We start from the raw sequence: 10553 nt of genomic DNA on the forward strand, positions 1-10553 counted from the left end.
ATAAACAGCAAAAAATGCATTTCCCCTACTTTAACCCCAAAATAACAATTTCTAGATATTTTTGAGATTCTTAACACATGTTCATTTACAGAATATATATATATATATATATATATATATATATATATATATATACATTTTTAAAACATCTTTAATGGAGTATAACTGTTGACAATGGTGTGTTAGTTTCTGCTGTATAACAAAGTGAATCAGCTATACATATACATATATCCCCATCCATATCTGCTCCCTCTTGCATCTCCCTCCCACCCTCCCTATCCCACCCCTCAATTTGGACACAAAGCACTGAGCTGATCTCCCTGTGCTATGTGGCTGCTTCACACTAACTATCTACTTTACATTTAGCAGTGTATATATGTCCATGCCACTCACTTCATACCAGCTTAAACTTCCCCCTCCCCATGTCCTCAAGCCTATTCTCTACATCTGTGTCTTTATTTCTGTCCTGTCCCTATGTTATTCAGAACCTTTTTTTTTTTTTTTAGATTCCATATATATGTGTTAGCATACGGTATTTGTTTTTCTCTTTCTGACTTACTTCATTCTGTATGACAGTCCCTAGGTGCATCCACCTCACTACAAATAACTCAATTTCATTTCTTTATATGGCTGAGTAACATTCCATTGTATATATGTGTCACACCTTCTTTATCCATTCATCTGCTGATGGACACTTAGGCTGCTTCTATGTCCTGGCTATTGTAAACAGAGCTGCAATGAACACTATGGCACATGACAATTTTTGAATTATGGTTTCTTTGGGGTGTATGCCCAGTAGTGGGATTTCTGGGTCATATGGTAGTTCTATTTTTAGTTTTTTAAGGAATGTCCATACTGTTCTCCATAGTGGCTGCATCAATTTACATTCCCACCAACAGTGCAAGAAGGTTCCCTTTTCTCCACACCCTCTCCAGCATTTACTGTTTGGAGATTTTATGATGATGACCATTCTGACTGGTGTGAGGTGATCCCTCATTGTAGTTTTGATTTGCATTTCTCAAGTGATTAGTGATGTTGAGCATCCTTTTATGTGCTTGTTGGCAATCTGTATATCGTCTTTGAAGAAATACCTATTTACGTCTTCTGCCCACTTTTGGATTGGGTTGTTTGTATTTTGATATTGAGCTGCATGACCTACTTGTATATCTTGGAGATTAATCATTTGTCAGTTGCTTCGTTTGCATATATTTTCTCCCATTCTGACAGTTGTCTTTTTGTCTCGTTTATGGTTTCCTTTGCTGTGCAAAAGCTATCAAGTTTCATTACGTCATATTTATTTTGTTTTTATTTTGATTTCTCTAGGAGGTGGATCAAAAAGGATCTTCCTGTGATTTATGTTATAGAGCGTTCTGCCTATGTTTTCCTCTAACAGTTTCATAGTGTCTGGCCTTACATTTAGGTCTTTAACCCATTTTGAGTTTACATTTGTGTGGTGTTAGGGATTGTTCTAATTTCATTCTTTTACATGGAACTGTCCAGTTTTTCCAGCACCACTTATTGAAGAGGCTGTCTTTTCTCCATTGTATATTCTTGCCTCCTTTATCAAAGATAAGATGACCATATGTGCGTGGGTTTATCTCTGGGCTTTCTATCCTGTTCCATTGATCTATGTTTCTGTTTTTGTCCCAGTACCATGCTTGATTACTGTTGCTTTGTAGTACAGTCTGAAGCCAGGGAGCCTGATTTCTCTAGCTCCGTTTTTCTTTCTCAAGATTTCTTTAGCTATTCAGAGTTTTTTTGTGTTTCCATACAAATTGTGAAATTTTTTATTCAAGTTCTCTGAAAAATGCCATTGGTAGTTTGGTAGGGATTGCATTAAATCTGTAGACTGCCTTGGTAGTCTGAAATGCCATTGGTAGTTTGGTAGGGATTGCATTAAATCTGTAGACTGCCTTGGGTAGTATAGTCATTTTCACAATATTGATTCTTCCAATCCAAGAACACAGTATATCTCTCCATAAGTTTATATCATCTTTAATTTCTTTTATCAGTGTCTTATAGTTTTCTGCATACAGGTCTTTTGTCTCCTTAGGTAGGTTTATTCCTAGGTATTTTATTCTTTTTGTTGCAATGAAAAATGGGGGTGTTTCCTTAATTTCTCTTTCAGATATTTAATCATAAGTGTATAGGAATGCAAGAGATATCTGTGCATTAATTTTGTTTCCTACTACTTTAACAAATTCATTGATTAGCTCTAGTAGTTTTCTGTTAGCATCTTTTGGATTTTCTATATATAGTATCATGTCATCTGCAAACAGTGACAGTTTTACTTCTTCTTTTCTGATTTGGATTCAATTTCTTTTTCATCTCTGATTGCTGGGGCTAAAACTTCCCAATCTATGTTGAATTATAGTGGTGAGAATGGACAGCCTTGTCTTGTTCCTGATCTTATTGGATATACTTTCAATTTTTCACCAATGAGAACGATGTTGGCTGTGGGTTTGTCATACATGGCCTTTATTATGTTGAGGTAAGTTCCCTCTATGCCTACTTTCTGGAGGGTTTTTATCATAAATTGTGTTGAATTTTGTCAAAAGCTTTCTCTGCATCTATTGAGATGATCATATGGTTTTTCTCCTTCAATTTGTTAATATGGTTTATCACATTGATTGATTTGCGTATATTGAAGAGTCCTTGCATTCCTGGAATAAACCTCACTTGATCATGGTGTATGATCCTTACAATATGCTGATGGACTCTGTTTGCTAGTATTTTGTTGAGGATTTTTGCATCTATGTTCATCGGTGATATTGGCCTGTAGCTTTCTTTCTTTGTGACATCTTTGTCTGTTTTTGATATCAGGGTGATGGTGGCCTCGTAGAATGAGTTTGGGAGAGTTCTTCCCTCTGCTATATTTTGGAAGAGTTTGAGAAGGATAGGTGTTAGCTCTTCTCTAAACGTTTAATACCATTTGCCTGTGAAGCCATTTGGTCCTTTGCTTTTGTTTCTTGGAAGATTTTAATGACAGGTTCAATTTCAGTGCTTGTGATTGGTCTGTTTATATTTTCTATTTCTTCCTGGTTCAGCCTTGGAAGGTTGTGCATTTCAAAGAATTTGTCCATTTCTTCCAGGTTGTCCATTTTATTGGCATATAGTTGCCTGTAGCAATCTCTCATGATCCTTTGTATTTCTGCAGTGTCATTTGTTACTTCTTTTTCATTTCTAATTCTATTGATTTGAATATTCCTTTTTTTTTTTTGAGTCTGGCTACTGGTTTATCAATTTTGTTTATCTCCTCAAAGAACCAGCATTTAGTTTTATTGATCTTTGCTATAATTTCCTTCATTTCTTTTCATTTTTTTCTGATCTGCTGTTTAGGATTTCTTTCCTTCTGTTAACTTTGGGGTTTTTCGTTCTCCTTTCTCTAATTGCTTTTGGTGTAAGTTTAGGTTGTTTATTTGAGATGTTTCTTGTTTCTTGAGGTAGGATTGTATTGCTATAAACTTCCCTCTTAGAACTGCTTTTGCTGCATCCCATAGGTTTTGGGTCATTGTGTTTTCATTGTCATTTGTTTCTAGGCATTTCTTGATATCTACTTTGATTTCTTCAGTGATCTCTTGGTTATTTAGTAGTGTATTGTTTAGCCTCCATGTGTTTGTATTTTTTACAGATTTTTTCCCCCTGTAATTGATATCTAGTCGCATGGCGTTGTGGTCAGAAAAGATTCTTGATACAATTTCAATTTTCTTAAATTTACCAAGGCTTGATTTGCGACCCAAGCTATGATCTATCCTGGAGAATATTCCATGAGCCCTTGAGAAGAAAGCGTATTCTTTTGTTTTTGGATGGAATGTCCTATAAATATTAATTAAGTCCATCTTGTTTTATGTATCATTTAAAGTTTGTGTTTCTTATTTATTTTCATTTTGGATAATCTGTCCATTGGTGAAAGTGGGGTGCTAACGTCCCCTACTATGATTGTGTTACTGTTGATTTCACCTTTTATGGCTGTTAGCATTTGTCTTATGTATTGAGGTGCTCCTATGTTGGATGCATTTAAAATTGTTATATCTTCTTGGATTGATCCCTTAATCATTATGTAGTGTCCTTCTTTGTCTCTTGTAACAGTGTTTATTTGAAAGTCTATTTTGTCTGATATGAGAATTGCTACTCCAGAGTTCTTTTGATTTCTGTTTGCATGGAATATCTTTTTCCACCCCCTCACTTTCAGTCTGTATGTGTCCCTAGATCTGAAGTGGGTCTCCTGGAGACAGCATATATAGGGGTCTCATTTCTGTATCCATTCAGCCAATCTATGTCTTTTGGTTGGAGCATTTAATCCATTTACATTTAAGATAGTTATCAATATGTATGTTCCTATTACCACTTTCTTAATTGTTTGGGGTTGTTTTTGTAGGTCTTTTCCGTCTCTTGTGTTTCCTGCCTAGAGAATTTCCTTTAGCACTTGTTATAAAGCTAGTTTGGTGGTGCTGAATTCTCTTAGCTTTTGCTTGCCTGTAAAGGTTTTAATGTCTCCATCCAATATGAATGAGACACTTGCTGTGTAGAATAATCTTGGTTGTAGGGTTTTCCCTTTCATCACTTTAATTATGTCTTGCCATTCCCTTCTGGCTTGCAGAGTTTCTGCTGAATGATCAGCTGTTAACCTTATGGGGATTCCCTTGTGTGTTATTTGTCGTTTTTCCCTTGCTGCTTTTAATATGTTTTCTTTGTATTTAATTTTTGATAGCTTGATTAATATGTATCTTGGCATGTTTCTCCTTGGATTTATCCTGTACAGGACTTATTTCCTTTCCCATTTTAGGGAAAATTTCAACTATAATCTCTTGAAATACTTTCTCAGTCCCTTTCTTTTTCTCTTCTACTTCTGGGACCCCTATAATTCGAATGTTGGTGCATTTAATAATGTCCCAGATGTCTCTGAGACTGTCCTCAATTCTTTTCATTCTTTTTTCTTTATTCTCCTCTGCAGTAGTTATTTCCACTATTTTATCTTCTAGGTCACTTATCCATTCTTCAGCCTCAGTTATTCTGTTATTGATTCCTTCTAGAGATTTTTAATTTCATTTATTGTGTTGTTCATCATTGTTTGCTCTTTAGTTCTTCTAGGTCCTTGTTAAAAGTTTCTTGTATTTTCTCCATTCTATTTCCAACATTTTGGATATTCTTTACTATCATTACTCTGAATTCTTTTTCAGGTAGTCTGCCTATTTCCTCTTAATTTGTTTGGTCTGGTGGGTATTTACTTTGCTGCTTCATCTGCTGTGTATTTCTCCATTTTCTTATTTAGCTTAACTTAGTGTGTTTGGGGTCTCCTTTTCACAGGCTGCAGGTTCGTTCTTCCCATTGTTTTTGGTTTCTGCTCCCAGTGGGTAAATTTGGTTCCATGTAGGCTTCCTGGTGGAGGAGACTGGTGCCTATGTTCTGGTTCTTGTCTTTCTGGTGGGCAGAACTGTGTTTGGTGGTGTGTTTGGGAGAGTCTGCGAACCTATTATGATTTTACGCTGCCTCTCTGCTATGGGGTGGGGTTGTGTTCCTGTGTTGGTAGTTGTTTGGCATGGGGTGTCCAGCACTGTAGTTCACTGGTCATTGAATGGAACTGGGTCTGAGTTTTGAGATGGAGCTCTCTGGGAGCGCTTTTGCCATATGATATTACATGGGGCTTGGTGGTCTCTGTTGGACCAATGTCCTGAACTCAGCTCTCCCAGCTAAGAGGTTCAGGCCTGACACCCAGACAGAGCACCAAGATCCTGTCAGCCACATGGCTCAGAAGAAAAGGGAGAAAAAAAAAAGAAAGAAAGTTCTTAAAATAAAAAAGTATTATTAAAAAAAGTAATGAAAAAAAAAGAAAGGGGAGAGCAACCAAATGAGTAAACACATCCACAAATGATAAGAAGCACTAAAGACCATACTAAAAAAAAAAGGCCAGACAGAACCCCAGGACAAATGGTAAAAGCAAATCTATACATAAAAAATGACACAAAGAAGCATACACACAGACACTCACAAAAAGAGAAAAAGTATGTATATGCATATATATATGCATATACATATATATGTGTATATATATATATATATAAAATAAAAAGGAAGAGAGCCACTAAATCAATAAACAACTCTATCTATGAAAATAAGCCCTAAACACTAAACTAAGATAAACATAAAACCAGAAACAAATTAGATGCAGATAGCAAACCCCAAGTCTACATTTGCTCCCAAAGTCCACTGCCTCAATTTTGGGATGATTCGTTGTCTATTCAGGTATTCCACTGAAGCAGGATACATCAAGTTGATTGTGGAGATTTTATCTGCTTCTCCTGAGGCTGCTGGGAGAGATTTCCTTCTCCTCTTTGTTCACCCAGCTCCTGGTGTTCAGCTTTGGATTTGGCCCTGCCTCTGCACGTAGGCCACATGAGGGCATCTGTTCCCCGCCCAGAGAGGATGGGGTTAAAGTAGCAGCTGATTAGAGGGTTCTGGCTCACTCACACTGGGTGGAGGGAGGGGTATGAAATGCAGGGTAAGCCTGCGGTGGCAGCAGAGGCTGGTGTGCCACTGCAAGAGCCTGCGGCGTGCCATGTGTTCCCCTGGGGACATTGCCCCTGGATCACAGGACCCTGGCAGTGGCGGGCTGCACAGGCTCCCTGGAAGGGAGGTGTGGATAGTGACCTGTGCTTGCACACAGGATTCTTGGTGGCTGCAGCAGCAGTCTTAGCGTTTCATGCCCATCTCTGGTGTCTGCGCTGATTGCCATGGCTTGCGCCACTCTTTGGAGCTTGTTTAGGCAGTGCTCTGAATCCCCTCTCCTCGCACACCCCAAAACAATGGTCTCTTGCCACTTAGGCAGTTCCAGACATTTTCCCGGACTCCCTCCTAGCTAGCTGTGGTGCACTAGTCCCCTTCAGTCTGGGTTCACGCAGCAACCCCCGTCCTCTCCCTCGGATCTGGCCTCCAAAGCCCAAGCCTCAGCTCTCAGCCCCCACCTACTCTGGCGTGTGAGCAGACAAGCCCTCAGGCTGGTGAGTGCTGCTCAGCAGTGATCCTCTGTGTGGGAATCTCTCCACTTTGCCCTCTGCACCCCTGTTGCTGTGCTCTCCTTAATGGCTCTGAAGCTTCCCCCACCGCCCAGCCCGTGTCTCCACCAGTGAAGGGGCTTCCTAGTGTGTGGAAACTTTTCCTCCTTCACAGCTCCCTCCCAGAGGTGCAGGTCCCATCCCTATTCCTTTGTCTCTGTTTTTTTCTTTTTTCTTTTGCCCTACCCAGGTACGTGGGGAGTTTCTTGCATTTTGGGAAGTCTAAGGTCTTCTGCCAGCATTCAGTAGGTGTTCTGTAGGAGTTGTTACACATGTAGATGTAGTTTTGATGTATTTATGGGGAGGAAGGTGATCTCCACATCTTACTCCTCTGCCATCTTGAAGGCCCCCCCCATAGAATATTTAGGTCTTTCTATTATATTTACCTTTTTTATATTCACTATTTTAAGTTCTATTAATATATTTATTAAAGGCACATCTGAATTTTTACTGGAACATTTATTATTCTTACATTGATATTATCATATGCATAAATATTATAGAATATTTACAATCCACAAAATTGTGGATTTAGAGAAAATGACTTCGAAATTCCTGCCCAATCACATGCAAAATGACACATAGTAGGTTAGTCATAAATTGCACTTTCGAAAAAGGATGATATATCTATATTTAGGTCAAAGGTATTTGGTTTAGGGTGCTCACTGAAAGTCCTTAGGTCACTTGCTTACTTAATCTATAGCTTAGACACTGGGCATTTATCATTGTTTTAAAATTACTCAACTAGGCTTTTACAAGTTGTATTCCTTGGATTAAAAACTTAGTTTGTTTTAAGCTCTTAGAGACGTAAAAACATTACCTACCATATTTCTGAAATCAAAGAAATATATACATATTTATTCTTAATTTGTTGAGATGACATTTTACTTATCTATTTTGCATGATTTTTTTCTATTCAATAAAAAGTGTCTCAGTTGGGAAGAAAAATAATCGATAGCCTGCGTTATAACAACACATCATTTTAGCATCAAACTCTGGTTTATGACATTTTTACTTTTTGGATTTTGTGTTCTTGTATTTCATAATCCTAGAAGTGAACTAATTCAAAGAATGTCTTTGTAATGCCTGGTCAGGTGTACTATGTTCTAGAGGTGAGCCATTAGTAGCAGTCAATAGTTAGCTACATTTACTATTTTACCTACCATTCACTCTAAACTACACAGTAGGCCTGTTTACAATATGTGCTGAACTGTTGTAACCCATCTATTCAAACATTTTATTCCAATTTTGCCCCAAATGTACAAAAAAGCATCTATCTATAAAAAACAATTTACTAGCAAAATTTTCATAGTGGGAGGTATATATATACTAAAACAATATAATATGACTTTCTCACTTTAAATTTATAAAAATAAAAATTGCTATCTTCAACATAATTTGAACGTTTTATTTGTATGAATGTATCAACATTTTATATTTTTCTCCCCAGCGGGTTTGTTTTGTGAAGGATCATGGGGGTAAAATTGCAGGAAAGGCTCTCAAATAAAATAGTTTTAAAACTTCTTTCTCAAACTTAATGCACACTTCCTGGTATCAAAGGAAGATTATGTTAATATGCCTGGGGAAAAGATGAAATGTGTATTCTAGACTGACAGATACGTTTACCAGACATCTGACATTGCAGAAAGCATCTGATGGATCAAATGATATACATCTTTTTTTTTTTTAATTTAAGTAAGTGGGATACTTAAAAATCTGGTAGAGAAGCTATCTTTAGGGATGAGTAGTTACCTGACCCATGCTAAAGCTTTCAAAAATGTAATCAATGTTATCAACACCTGGTAAGATCATATTGTTACTCCACTCATGAAACATAACTGGGAAATAGGCTTTATACACTGTACTACCAAACAGGATGAGTGGTAGAATAAAATTCTTGCAAACCAATACATATCTAAATAAGAACAGGCATATTCTTGACTTCAACTGATCAAATGTACAAAGAAACACAAAACTTAATGCCACTATGCAATCTCAGACACAACCAGGATGTCCAAGAGACAACTCCTCAGCTAGGCTTTCAGGTCCTTCTTGACTATTCCTTTTCTTTCTTTACCTCTCCCTTCCATATACCTTCCATTTTTTGGTCCTGCTCAAAGTTGTTTACATATTTTTGTAATCATGAAAGGAAAATTTAAAAGATTGAGAAGAGAGGGAAGAGGTGGGTGGAAGAGACAAAATCTAACTATTTGTTTCTTAGAAAAAGAAACATGGACAAGAGGGGCAGCTAGTTCTAGAAATGTGCTGGCCCGACATCACATGATGAATGTAAACACTGTCAATGAGCTCCCATATTTATGGATCCTGCTCTCATACTGACTGCCATCAGGTCACCATCAATTCAAGCAAAGAGTCATCTGTCAAGCAGTGGCTTTAGTTTCATGAAGCTGTTGACAACTGTTGTGAAAAAGTTAAAATGTTTCTGCTCCTAGAAACTTGCTTTTGAAGCATATTGTGAAATTATGAAGAGAATCCCTAGGGAAGAGCTGAATGTTTTATACAATGTATCTACCGAAAAACATTTTCATTCAACTCAAGTATGTTGTAAAAATCAGGGAGAATTAAGGAACTAGTCAAACTGGAAAAGAAATAAGAATTTCCTAAGTGCTGCACTGGGATCTATTGTTAAAGGGAGCTTTGACCTCTGGTTTCAATAGAACTCTGTGGTAGAACTGAATCCACTCCGTGTACCTGGCTGTGTGGTATCTTTGATTTAATTACTTTACTGTTGTTTAATATTCTGAGCTGTTAGATTTGACTTTTTGAATCAGGAGGGGAAAAATACTATTCAGATTTAGAGTTTTTAAAAAGGTTAATCAGCATTAAAGAACTAGGCACAAGAACCCAAGAAGAAAGTATTAATGGTGACTAAAAGAAAAATAAAAATTTTAAAACACTTACTATGCAAAAAGTAGCATACCAAATTAAAAAAATGTATTAGTTTTGAAAACAGCATGTATTCTTACCAATTATACTTTAGTTTCTTAAAGGAAATGACATCTGTCAACTTCAGAACCTAAGGTACAAAAGACCTTTCAATGCATATATTTCAATGGATAGAGAAATTATTCATTAATATATTCCCTAAAAAGATTTTCAATTAGTGACATTCAATGCAATTTTTGAATGAATAAACAAAAGATTAAATATCAAGTCTGATATGGACTATAGTAGATACCTCTCATGCACTGGTTTAGGTAACCTCTGATCTCTTATTTCAGTTGTCTTTATTCCAGCCACACTGGGTGACCATTTGTGTATGGCCTTCACAACTTCATGCAGGTGCAACTTGACAGCACTTCATATTATGTTTATATCATGTGTTCTTGCCTCGTACTGAGGGCATTTTCCATAATGAGGTTTGAGGCACAAAAGGATGTAGTTTGGTACCCATAAACACAACAGCCAGAAGAACAAGGGATTTAACATTTCATAGGATGAACTTTTGTCCAATGGGACTCAGGACCCATCCCTCCTTTT

Source organism: Phocoena phocoena, chromosome 13 (assembly GCF_963924675.1).
Source record: "Phocoena phocoena chromosome 13, mPhoPho1.1, whole genome shotgun sequence".
Classification (NCBI taxonomy): Eukaryota; Metazoa; Chordata; class Mammalia; order Artiodactyla; family Phocoenidae; genus Phocoena; species Phocoena phocoena.